The sequence below is a fragment of the Motacilla alba genome, chromosome 8 (genome assembly GCF_015832195.1).
Source record: "Motacilla alba alba isolate MOTALB_02 chromosome 8, Motacilla_alba_V1.0_pri, whole genome shotgun sequence".
NCBI classification, from domain to species: domain Eukaryota; kingdom Metazoa; phylum Chordata; class Aves; order Passeriformes; family Motacillidae; genus Motacilla; species Motacilla alba.
Genome location: NC_052023.1, coordinates 26,514,322 through 26,527,556, shown reverse-complemented (window position 1 = coordinate 26,527,556; position 13,235 = coordinate 26,514,322). Strand labels below are relative to the sequence as shown.

The window sequence follows — 13,235 nt, the reverse complement described above, 5'->3', positions numbered from 1 at the left end:
ATCCCTACAACTCCCGCCTTGCCCTCACTGCTTCTGGGATCAGTTTTATCCAAACTGTAAAGTGGGTAAAACCTCGCCTCCATGCCAACCCCACACACGTGTTGGTTCCTGCAGGAAAGTGGGAAGGAGTGAACCTGGAGAGGCACAGGGAGCACTGGGGATGTGCCCAAACTGCTGCCAAAGGCACAATGGCATGGCCTTATCCCAAGGCAGAGACATGGGGTTAAGGTTCCTTCCTCCTTGTGCAGCTTCTGCACAGCTCTGGAGCTGCCAGAGTTTCATTTTAATACCAGATTTAAGGGCTGAACACGGGTTTAAATTATTTCACTACATCCCCGTGACATCTAAAAAGCCTTGTGCATGGCAATAGCAGCGCTAAAGGGCATTTTTGCACTTTAAAAAACCCCAGGAATCTGTAATGTCCTGATGTTGCTGAGGTGTGCCGCAATTCCCACCAGAGCTGGGAAGCTGCCTGTGCCCCACAGGCCTGGGAGGAGGAGGAGGAGGAGGAGGAAGAGGAGGAGGGAGAAGGAGCCCAGCACCATGCAGCCACTGAGGGGACATCTCCAGTCCAGTGTGTCCCAGGCACGGAGCACCCCCGAGGCTCTCATGTGGAAGAGGTAGGAGCCAGTTTGGGGTGGGAGGGGGCTTTTCCTCTCCTGCACAGGGGCAGGGAGACTGTCCCTGCTGGGCTGCACCCAAGGAGTCACTGTGCCGACAGTTCACAGTGCTTGTTTGCAGTAAGAAATCAGGATTTAAAATCCTTGCGTTTAGCCGGGGACTAACATCTCCTGGGTGTCCATCTCCCCCATGGCTCTTGTCAAAGCTGCCTGCCTGGGGGCCTGCAGAGCCTCTTCTGAGGGGATGCAAAGCCATGGGTTCCCATGCCACGGGTGGGGAGGCATCGGCATGGCCTCCTGGGAGGCAGGAATTGGGGTGAAAGCTTCCAAAAGAAGGCTTCAAGGAGCTTCAGCACCACTTGTTTTGAGCCCACAGAGGCTGTCTGCCTCTTGCCTGTGCTTTTAAGGGCTGTTTGCTCTGGTGATAGAGAGGGTCTGCATGTCTGGCACTGCTGATGGGTGAGGAAGCAAAGGCTGGTCACAGGGATGATGCTTTAATGATGATGAAGTGTTACTGTGACCCCAGACAGGCAAAAAGGGACAAAAGCCAGATTGGAGCTGCCTGCCATGGGGCTCCAGGCACTTCTGAGCATCTAAGGCCTTGCTGCTGCAGCTTCTGCTGTGGGCAGTGGGACAGAGGAGGGAAGAAAACAGTGGAGACAATGTCCCAAAGCACCCAAAGTGTTTTAGAAAGCTGGGAACTGTTGTGCTTTGCCTACTCCACACGTGTCTGGGCTTAGATAAACCCTCTTTTTGGCTTGGCCCTGAGAGCAGGGGGAGATTCTCAGCTTGCTTTGGTACCTCAGGGTACCGAAGGGAGGAGATGCTCTATCCAACGCCTGCTCTGGGTCCCTGCCTGCCCAACTCCCCTGCTCCTGCCTGCAGCCCACAAAGCCCCTGGTGGCTTCCCCAGCTCTCAGCATGTTTTGAGGCTGGGCTGACAGCACCGTGGCAGAGCTCCCTGCCAGCAGGGGCAATCTGCTGCCCCACAGCCCTGCCAGCCTGGCCGCGGGGCTCGGGGCTCCGAGAGGGACCCTCAGAAGAGCGAGCCCCTGCAGGGTGACACCCCCCTCCCCTCTCCCCACGTGCCTGGGCACCAGCCACCTCAAACACAGTGGAGAGGTGGTTGGGAATGTATCTGAGCACAGGCTGGCCACAAAGGGACTGTTAAATGCAGGGAGACACTGCTGATGCCAAGGATGTGGCAGGGCTTGGCACCCACTTAGCCCAGCAGCAGTAACAACCTCAGCGATGCCCCATGGGTGTCTGTCTTCTCCTGGGCATGCTCAAGGAGGGGCTGGAGACAGAGAAAGGTGGACAAGACCAACACTTAAAGGAGCTGACGCATCTTTGTGCCCCTCACAAGGATCAGTGTGTCTCCATGCTCTCAGCATCAAAGCTGTCTGTCCTTAACATGCAAAATCAAAGAATCCATCTGTCTTCTTGTGTGCTCCTGGTGATCCCTAAGCACAGGTCTATCGGATGTTTTCTGAAAAGCCTCCTCTCCTAATGGGTGTTACATACACAGGCATGTTGGCTTAACACACCTGCTGCAGCAGCTGGGCTTCACATCGATGCTGTTCTATAATATTGATATTTATTCACATGCAAAACATGAGAAACTGCTTGGTCACTACCAGACAAACTTCCCCTGGCTCCACAGCAAAGGTGTTTGCTTGTCCCCAGCAAGGTCAAAGATGGACACACAGGTTGTGTGCAGCACAGGTCGTAGCTGCCATCCCCCCCCTGAGCTTCCTTGCACTTCCCACTGCTGGAGCATCTCGAGGTCTTTCTCCTCTCCTTTGGAAACACAACCTGCACTGAAGGAGTTCTTTGCAGTGGACTGAGGAGTGCCTTTCCCAGCCCATCCCCAGGAGGGCTGAAGCCCTGGTGGTATGGACTAACACAGCACCTGAGCTGCCTTGCCATAAAGCTCACATCTGTTTGGTGGGACAGTTTTTTGGCTCTGTTGCCATTCTCCACACCCTTGCCAGCGCTCACATTCTGTGACAGCAGATAATCTGGAGGCTTTGATTGAAGGGTTTATTGCTCTTGTGATTACAGTCAAACCTTTTTTAATATCACTTTGCTGCTCTCTCTTATTATAGACATGCAGCCCCTGCGTATTCTGCAAGCTCCTGCTGTCAGCCCCCCATGGCCCCTTATTCTGAGCATCCTGCCAGGGCCCTGAGCACCCCATCCCTGGCTTCAAGCATCTCCCCAGAGCTCCCCAGCTCTCCAAACTTCCACCCTAGAAACTCAAGAATCCACACAGAGCCCTAAGAACTTCACCCCGCCATAACCCCCATTTACCCGAGGTCCCCAAATATCTCCCCCAGCCTCTTCACAGCCTTGAGCATCCCCTCCATGGGGTTCAAAGGGGCTGCAGTGGCTGGGATGCTCCCCTGCCCACACCGAGCCCTGCGGGCTGGAGACCTCTCCGGGACCATTCAGCCTCCCTGGGTGTCTGTCAGGGGAAGGCGGTGCCTGTCCTCGTCTATAATTGAAATAGATGGAATCGGGACGGATCAACATCTAATTCCTCGCCTGGGTGAATGGAGACATATGTTTAATTTTCCGCTAATTCAGGCGGGGAGCCGCGGCTGGTTCCTCGGCGCGCCCGGGAGGATGGCGCTGCCGGGGGGAGGCGGCTCCGCTGCGCGCACAGCTCCGCTCAGGAGCTGCTCCCCGGGGCTGCGGTCCCCAGCGGCCCGCAGAGAAGGAATCAAAGCCATCTCCCGAACTTTTCCTGCAGAATTCCCATTGCCACACACCTCCAGGGAAGCAGCAAGGATGCTTAAAGCCCAGGGAAGTGGGTGGGCGCTGGCTGCAGATCTGTTTCCACACATATTTTTTTTTTTTTTTAGGAATGCACTGAGAGAGGAGCAGCAAGAGGGGAGGGATGGGAGCAGCAGCGGCTCACTGCTGGGCATCCCCCCAGGACTGCACAGGGAAGAGATCCTGGGGCTTTCAGGCCAGTCCAGAAGGTCTCATTCACTGCAGAGTGCTTTTCCTGACACTGCAGTGATGGAAACCCCCGGGGTATCCCCGAGGCTCAATCCCCACTGGCATCAGCAAGGCAGGCTTGGGAAACATGAGGGTGCCTGTGCTGTGTGGGGGATTATTGCCCAGAGTCCCAAAATGAGCATAAGCAAAATAAGAGAGAAAAGGGATTTGAAATGATCTCCCAAATAATTTTTCTAAATTAAGGTCTCTAGTTCTTCCCAGCATGGCCCCCAGGGACCCCTTCAGACCATCCATGCCTCATGCAAACCACATGCTCTTCCCTCCCGAGACTGTCCCTTGGAAAACTTCATGTGTTGGCTGCAAAGCAAGCTGGTTTCCCATTTTGGGGTGCACTTTGCTCTGAAGTACATGTAAGAGCAAGGGATTTTGTCTGTCTCTGCTCAGCATCATTAAGGTTTCATTAAGGACCCTCACACAGGGGTGACAGCTTTGGGCTCTGCTTGACCTTGCTTTTCCCTTGCAAAAAGGAATAAACCTTTGGAGCACATGGGTTTTACAGCCAGGCACCCTGCTCTGAGGAACTTGAGTGAGAAACTGCTCCTTAGTGCGTGGTCACACTCAAACCACATTGAGTTTTGGGGACATTGCCTTTGACTTGCAGGCTCGTTGTTGTGGCTGGGCAGTGACTCCTCCAGCTGGAGAAAGCCAGGAGGGCCTGATCAGCAATTCCAGTCTTGCTTACATATGGCTTCTTGGGCTTTTTTCCATCTGTGCGGTCCAAGGAAGGTGATTTTGGTCATGCTGGTACATTGTAAAGCCAAAGCTGATATACCTCATTTCCAGCTCAGGCTTTTGCATGATAGTGATGCCTCAGGCTTTAGCTTTTATATTTTTCAGATTCTGTGCTGCTTTAGTGTGTGGGGCTGAGCTTCATAGTAGGGGATGGTGAGCTCTCTGCACAGAGTAGGGAGACAAAACAATTCCTTTCCTAGCTTGGAACCAAGAACAACCACCCAAATCTCAGGCCCAAGAGCATAAACAACGTGGGCTGAAGAGAGAAAAACAAGCAGGGTGGGACTGCAGAACCTAAAGCTGTAACTGGACAATGAACTCCAATATGCAAATGGAGCAGAACTTATAAAAGTGAGAGACTCCGTGACCAGCTGGAGCATTTTGTGACCAATTTGGTTCATCCTGGGTGCAGCCCTGGCTGGGCTCTTGTGCTGCCCAAGGTGGATCCACTGAGGCCTTTTAATAAATCCCTACTTTATTCTTTAACTCTGTCTGGCCTCTGTTCTAGGCCAGCCTTGACAAGGCATCAGTAGTTTGCAAAGTCGCCTCCCACCTCACTGGTGGCACTCAGGGTGTAGCTTAGCCAGGTTCATTTATCTCCAGTGTCTGAGACCATCCCAAAATCCCTGCTGGCTTCCTTAGGGTGGTGGGTTTTGCTCCGTGCAGGATGTCTGTGGGAAGGTACAGGACTCCCTACACATCTAAGGGTACAGAGCTGAACAGCTCATCCCTTACCTAGAGAGCTGAACAGCTCATCACTATTAATGGCCTTTATCCTTCTCACCGAGCTTCCCTTTTATGGAGGGAGGAGGTAAATTAGGCAATTTACCCGAAGCGGTGTGGGAAAATTGGGACATGAAATTGCATCTGAGGAGTCACGGGCCATTTAGGACCACCTTGTTCCTGTGACTGAAAAAGGTCTGTTTTAACATACCAGGACAGGAGTCTCTGACCTGAGGAAGTAGCTTGCCAAGAAACCCATCCAAGTTTTGTGCAGAATCAGGTGGAATTGCTCTTCTCAACTTTGGTTCACCAGCTCAGCTGCGAAAAAATACTTTCTACTGTCAACAGTGCTACTCATTGTTGAGCAAAAAAGCTTTTGGAAGCTCATTACTTTCAATATTTAGGCAGGTAATGATGTTAAAAGCAATTAGAGAGCTCCAAATATGCTGTGGCTACCTGCTCCTTCCTCCCCAGGCAGCTCTGTCCCCCTGTCCTGTCACGTACAACTGATACCCCAACCTCCCAGCTGAGAAACAACCTCCCCCCCAAAATATTAATTAACCTTTGGGGGGCTGGGGGTGTCAGAACCTGGAATTATGGGTACTACCCACAGCTGTTCTGTGGTATTACAGAACTCCACACTGGTTGGGGTTGGAAGGGACTTTAAAGACCATCTCGTCCCACCCCAGAAGACCAGGCTGCTCCAAGCTCCATCCAACCTGGCCTTGAACACTTCCAGGGATGGGGCAGCCACAGCCTCTCCAAGCAACCTGTGCCAGGGCCTCACCACCCTCACAGGGAAGAATTTCTTCCTAATATCCTATCTATATCCTGATATCCCCCTGGCCCTGGCAGAACCCATTCCCCCATCTCCTGTCACTCCATCCCCTTGTCCAAAGTCCTCTCTTTGGAGCCCCTCTAGTCACTGGAAGGAGACCTTGGAGCCTTCTCTTCTCCAGGCTGACCAACACCAGCTCTGCCAGCCTTCCCTCACCGCAGAGAAATCCCAGCCCTCCGACCATTCCCGTGCCCGCGCCGATTTGCACCCAGACCCCAGCAAGGCTGAGGTCAAACTCCTTGGGCTCTCGCTTTTTTTGCGTCCCATTTTTACCCCCTTTCCTCCCTCTCCTGTCACCCTCCCCTTCTCTCGCAGCGGCCCCGCTGCCCGGGAGCCGCCTGCGGGCGCTGCGGGTGCGGGGGGGCAGCGGCGGCCGGTGGGAGGCGATGCGGCGGCGGTGCCGCCCGCGTTTGCGGGTGGGATTTTCCTCCCGCTCTGCCCACTAGGCGGCTGCGTGCGGGAGAGCCCGGAGCGGGGAGCGGAGAACAGGGGAGAGCAAGGAAAAAAAAACCGGGGGGCGGGGGGGGGGGGGGAACGAAGCTGCTGAAATTTAAGGAGGGGACGGAGCGGCAGCGAGGCAGTGCCGGGGTCGCCGCTCTCGGCCGCGGCAGCCAGAGGGGCCGCCGGTGCCACGAAGGGCGCCAGGCCGAGCCCGGGCACCCGCGGAGCGGGGCCGCCCCGCGCGATACCGGCGGCAGCAGGAGGAGCCGGCCCGGCTCGGCCCGGCCCGGCCCGGCCCGGTGAGTGTGCTCAGCACCGCGGACAGCTCCGCGCTCTGCGCTCCGCGTTCCGCGCTCCGGGCTCGGAGCTCCGCGCTCCGCGTTTCGCGGCACCGCGCTCCGCAGGCTGGGCTCCACGCTCCGCGACGCTGAGCGCCGGGTCACGGCTCCGAGTCACGGCTCCGCGCTCCGAGTCACGGCTCCGAGCTCCGAGTCACGGCTCCGCGCTCCGTGTTATAGCTCTGAGCTCCGAGTCACGGCTCCGCGCTCCGTGTTACGGCTCCGCGCTCCGTGTTACAGCTCCGAGCCCCGGGTCACGGCTCCGCGCTCCGCGCCGCTCTGCCCCGCGCTCCGCGGGCACAGCCTCCGCGCTCCGCTGCCCCGCGCATCCCAGCCGCGCCCCGGCCCCGGCTGCCCGGGCTCTTTGCCGTGCGTGTTGCCCCTCTCCAGCCCTCGGCCGGGCGGGCGGAGCGGAGTTGAGCGCGGAGGGAAGCGGCGGCGCGCAGGGAGCCGCGATTCCCCCGCCGCGCCGCGGCGTCTCCCCGGCCCGACCGAGGGGCGGCCGTGCGAGGGGAGAGGGGGTCTGTTGGTTGTTTTTGGGGGGGGTGGTAAAGGCTGCCCGCACTTTCTGCAAGTTCCTTTTGTGGCTGGAATGAGATTGAAGAAATTTGGCTCTCGGCACCTGCGTCATCCGGAGACAGTTCGTGGGGGGAGGAGGCTCCTTGCTGCATCCTTGCAGGCAGCGCTGGGGGGCTCATTCACACCCTCTCCCGTCAAAGCCAGGCTCCATCTCTCCTTCCCAGCTCGCTCCCTCCCTTCTGCCCACGACTCCCGCTCCCCGCAGGCCCGCGGGGGCAGCAGCATCCCCAACTCCGGGAGCTGAGAGGGAGCCCGAGCAGCCTCTCCCTCCCCGCCCCGGCTGCCGCCTGTGCCTGAATGCTGCCGGCGAAGCCCACCCAGGCTCTGCTGAGCCTTAGCCCCGGCTTTCTGCTTCGATTCACCGAAGTTTGAACGCGGCTTTTGCCTCCTCTCCCGCCCGCTCCAGCAGCAAACGCTGCCTTTCCGCAGGAGAGCTGACCCCTGGCAGGGGCCGTGGCAGAGCTCTGGGCTGGAGGATGCTCCCTGAGCACAGATGCGACTTTCGAAGCCAGGGCGCGGAGCCTGCTCGTCGAGGTCACCGCTGGCCGGGGGACGGTGGAGCACCTGGAGGAAGGGACGCCGAGGGCGTGTCTGAGGAACGCATTAATTAGGCGTGCTTCATTAGCAGTCACCTGCTGTGGCTTCTGACAGAATCCATCTACCCGGAGAGGCGGAGAAGGCTGAGCCCAGTGCGGGGGATCCTTTCTGGAGCGGCAGGGGGCTGGCAGAGGTGCTGGGGAAGGAAGGAAGCATCCCTGCGCTCTGCCGTCCTGGCTGGAAATGGGGAGCAGCTCGCCTCTTTAAGCTCCTGGCTGTGTATCGGCTGGGCAGCTGAGAGCACGCATCTCCTGCCGTGGCACTGAGCTCTCGGGGAAGGGTCAGATTTGGGCACTGGTTTCTGCCGGCTGCATCCCTGTGGCTGCCCCCTGCATCGCACCCCCGTGGGACGTGTGTCTGCAGGCAGGGAAACTGAGGCAAGAGGAGAAGGCTTGGCAGGCAGGCAGGAGGGTCAGAAGGGCTTTTCCTGCACCTTCGGTGGGGCGTGAGCCTGGCTGTTTGTTTGAATCTCGGGTGCTCACAGCACTGAGCTACAAATGCCCGGGTTTGTACAGGGAGAGAGGGGCCCCGAGCACTGCCAGTCCCACCGGGTCCTCCTCCCTTCTCCCAGGGCATCTGAGAGCTGGTGTCTGCTCGGGCGCTGAGGCTTTTCCTGCAGCCACAGGGCAGAGCTGGGCCCTGGGCTCGCATGGATCCATGTGTAGGACCACGGTGCCAGGGCTGGAAAAGCCCTGCTGGCTGCTGGGGCTCGTGGTGCTGGGGAGGGGTTTGGCTTGTAAGGCCTCGCAAACCAAGCATGAAGAGACTGAGGTTTCCCCTGGGCTCCGGGAGTGAGGGAAAGGCCGGGCTCCCGTGTTTGTGGGGGGCAGAGCCACTCCCCTGGAGAACTCCCTGCCCTGCCCTGCGCCCCAAAGCTGCTCACAGGGGCTCGTCAGGTGGATGTGAGCATCAGCAAGGTAAAGCTGCAGGGACAGTCTGTCACCATGGGCAGCAGCCACGGGCGAGCACACGGATCGCTTGCTGTTCTCCTGATGGTGGTGCTCCAGGCTCCCCAATCCCCCTAAAACTGCTCAAGAACCGTGCTGAGAGGTGGAAATCAGTCCTATGGGAGCCCTTCCCTGACACAGCTGCAGCTCTGACCGCTTCACCCACGGCTCCTGGGGGGTAACAGGCACCCAAACCCACTGGGCTGGGGGGCTGCAGCTCCTGCCCTGGCCCAGGGGGTCTGTGGAGTTCCCAGCCTTCTCCTTGCTACTGTTCATCTTGCCAGAGCCCGCAGCAAATGCAATAAAACCCAAGGAAAATGCTAATTAGCAAGTACAAGCATGTGGGGTGTAAAATAGATGTTTAACCTTATTATATAAACAAACATAAAGGAGACATAAATTAGGCAGGGGAAGAAGTCAATTCATTGATGGAACTGCCCAGGCAGAAGAGATAAAGGCAGCAGGAGGCAGCTGAGGGACGGGGACACGATGCAGCCAGCGCCTGTAATCCTCTCTCCTGTTAATTGCTCCTGTAATGAGAAACAAAATGTCAATGGCATTAGAGCTGCTCCGTCCTAAGGTGGTCCCAGCCAGGGCAGCAGCACCCCACAGCCAGGGTGAAAATCGCAGTGAGGGTAAAACCCGGGCCTGCTTGGGTGCTGCCAGCTCTTGGCACTGGTCTCTCAGCCCAGTTTGCTGGCTGGACATGCTGGGAGGTGGCTGCTGAGTTAATGGCAGTGAGTGCTGGAAGTGCACGCTCTCTGCACGACCCGTTTGATCTCGCCACCGGCTCCTGCTCTTCCCTCACCCACCCCACGGCGCCAGAAATAAAATCAGGAAATCAGAAGGGATGGCGATAGGAAATTCAAAAATAAGATAGAAAACAGAGGGCAGGTTCAGCAGGTGTCATTGGTCTGTCTCTTGTTCTGGAAGGGATTTTCCCCTCATCGGTCTCATAACTCACAAGGCAGGTCCAGTCTCCCTTACCAATGTGCCTGCAATGAGCCCTGGGATGCCCAGCACCATTTCAGTTGAAGATTTTCCCTGTTGGCTGCCTCCACTGCCACAGCCCCAAGGGGAGGCGCTTCAGCTGGGCTCCATGGGCACTGGAAGGGCATCTCCCCTCCATCATCCCTGCCCTCACCTAGCCAGAGGAATGTCACTGAGCAAGTCCCGTCCCACTGGGAAATATTGAAAGGAACATCCTTTCTTGGCAAAATCTCAGCACCAAACATCCCATCCACAGGCTGAGGCCCCTCTCCTCCTGTGCCTTCCTGTTTCCCCCAGCTTGTTGTCTTCATTTAATTTTCCCTTTGTAATTAGCCAGCACAATTTCTCCCAGCATCTCCTTGATGAGCCCCAGGTAATTGTTTGGTTCTTTCCCTCCCCCACCTTGCTTTATTTTCCTTGATACTTTTAAATGTCAAAGCCTGGTATTTCCATAATTCCCATCCCCAGGGCAGGAACCTTGGCAAGGTGCAGGCAGCAAAGCCGTCTCCTGGCTTCCAGCAGCTGCTTTCAGTAAAACACAATGCTTTCAGCAGGCCACCACGGTGAGCTTGTCCTGCTGGCACGTGAGCATCTGGGATGGCAAAGGCTGGGAAAAGATGATGCAGGTGGGGGTATCAGAGCTCTGGGATGTCACATGCCCCATCTCCTCCTTCCCCTGTGTGGGGTTGGATGCTCTGTGGGTGGTTGCTGCCAGATCTATTGGTGGGATGACAATCCCAGGGATGCTAAATTCTCCCCTCACGCTCCCTGGGGTGGCTGGGGTTTAGGAAGGGGTCTGGATTCCCCCAAAATCGCCAGAAAAAGGACAGTAGAGGTGGAAAGGGCTGCTGAAGTCCCTTTCCCTAGGAGGTCTGGTGAGCAGAGATCTTCATCTGAACATTTACCTGCTGAGCTGTTTGGTTTTGTGGGCAGCTGGACCCAGGACATGCTAGAAACCATCCCAGCTACAACCCCTGCCCCCCCCCCCCCCCCCTCTTTTAGCTTTGCTGCTAAAGAAACCCTTTTGGGAAGGGATTTCTGCTCCCCATCCCTTTCCTCAAGGTGGATGGAGCTCCAGCAAGTCACCCTGGGGGAGATCTGGAGCCTTGTTGCAGCGTGTGGTGCTGTGGGTCATTGCTAGAGAAGTTATCCAGGGGTGCTTAACTGGCTCCTGGGTGGATGTGGGATGTTCCTTTGGGCCAGAACTCTCTCTCCTGTTGGAGGAGATCACAAATCCCACACACTTTGGGGAAGTGAAATGCTTGTGGCTACTACAAGTGTAGGGAAGTCCTTTGGTAATGGCTGCTCTCCTGAAAATGGCTTGGCAGAGGTGAGGGATTCACTCTCTCCTTCCCCTCCACTCATGAGAGGCATCACAGGAGGGAGAAATTAATTCAGCTCTCTGTCCTTGATCTCCCGGGCAGCTCCCTCCTCTTTCCCCCATTCTTTTGGGAAGAATGTCCCACTGGAGGCCAGGCAGGGCTGAAGGCTGGGGTGCAGCTGGAGGGGTGCCTGGCAGCAGGAGAGCTCCCCTGGGTGCTGGCTCTCCTCCTGAAGTGCAGACATCCTCCCTGGGGGAAGGAAAAAGCCTTGCCCTGCCTGCCTGGCATCGTGGGACGTGTGGGCATGTCCCAGGGAAAGCTGTGCCGTTTGCATTAGCTGGAGCACAGGCTGCCTGGTGTGGCTGCTCCTCCTTGGCCTGCCTGCCTGCCTGGGCTTTGAGAATTGATTGCCCAGTCGATACCGATGCATTTGGGCTGCTGGTGGAGGGAGGAGGCCCTGGGGGACGGCTGTCCCCACCAAGCCAGCATGGGAAAGGCTGGGCTTTGGCTCTCCCTCTCCTGGCTAGCAGGGGAGGTGACCCCTGAGCCCTGCCCGCGCCACGCTGGAGCAGGACGGATGAGCTGCAGGAGGAGCAAAGCACGCCCTGGGTCACACAGCGGTCCCCACTGCTGGAGCTCCATGCCCACCACCGTGTTCCTAGAGCTTCATCTCCAGGAAGGAGATGTTTCCTAGGCAAGCCCTGGAGCCGTTTCCCTGATGGCTTCCTTGGTTTTGGCTGAAATCACGTTAGTCAGCAGAAATCACCAAAAACGTGGATTCCTAAAGTGCGCTGTTTATTTTCCTCCCTTTTTGGGGTTGGTTTTTTTGGGGTTTTTTTTTTGGTGGATGAGCCCCCTAATCCCCGTGGGGTTTTGTAGCCTCGCTTGGTTGATCACCACAGCCAGGAATAGGTCCTGTCGATGGAGCACATCCGTGTCCCTGCTGGATAACACGGGGACACGCAGGGAGCTTCGCCCGAGGCCACCCTGGCTGCTCCCACTGCAGACGGCTCAGCGTCCCCGCGGAGGGAGCGTGCCCGGTAATTAAAATGCAGATTGATTCGATTCGATCCGGCTGTTGTCCCTTGGGGAAGCCAGGGACACAATTGTCCCGGGGGATCAGTGTCCTGCCCGCTCCCCCTGGCCCTGCCAGCCCCTCACCTCAAGCGTGCTGCTTCTGCTTGCAGAGAGACTTAAAAGAAAATCCCTCCGCAAAGCGTCAGCATTAAACTCGGCTTTAATTACGCATTTAATTTATTGTGTAGCACCAGTAACAATGTAAACCATGCAAACGGCTGCGAGATAGCACGCCGAGAATTGCCTCATTTGGTAAATAATTTTAACCTAAGTAATTATTTCCTGCGAGGGGCGAGGATGCTGGGAGCACCCTGGGGGCTTTTCTGGCCGCAGGAGGGATGAGCTGGTGCTGTAATTCCTCATTAATTACTCGGTGCTGTCGATGCCTCCTCCCCAGCCCTGCCTGACGGGCACCCATCACCCCGGGCACCCCAGGACAACCGCGGGGTCCCCGGAGGTGCTTTCAGCGCTGCCCGCGGGCACGGGTTGGTTGCTGGGCACGGCTTGGTTGCTTTTCCTTCGGCTTATTTCGCATCTTTATTCTTCACCTCTCCAAATTTCAACCCATCTGCTTGTCCCGTTGCTAAGGCAGCATCCCCTTTTGCCTAATGAGCACTAATTGCAGTGGGACCCTGGTGGGGGTGCGGGGCTCTCCTCCGCTGGCTGCTGCTGGCAGCGGGCACGGCCGAGCCGGAGCTGGGCGGTGCTCCAGCATCCCTGCTACCTGACGCTGGTGGCACTGCTGCCCGCATCCTCAAAGTCCTCCAGCTGCCTCGCTTTCTGTAGGAAAGGCGCTTCAGATGGAGCTGCCCCATTTCTGTTTCTGCCCTCGTCCTCCTCTCCGGCTCATCCTGCTTGCCCTCCTCGCCTGGCTCCGTCCCCGCTGCCCCCAGCCCGGCTGCGCCCGCTCGCTCTTCCTCGCTGCGACCTTTTGTTTGCCCCGGGGCTTCGTTCAAAAGCGCTATTGATGCCATTAGGCGCTAATATGAAGAGAGTCTCTCTCC

The 13,235-nt window shown here is 57.2% G+C and overlaps 1 protein-coding gene across 1 annotated transcript in view; it reads left to right on the top strand.

The window, feature by feature from the left end:
* The first annotated feature begins 6,460 nt into the window (after positions 1-6,460).
* The window catches only part of TNR (tenascin R), a 76,767-nt gene continuing 69,992 nt past the window's right edge, over positions 6,461-13,235 (top strand). The window contains exon 1 of the mRNA XM_038144464.1: positions 6,461-6,680. The gene's annotated coding sequence lies outside the window, so the exon portion shown is untranslated. The remainder of the gene's footprint in view (positions 6,681-13,235) is intronic.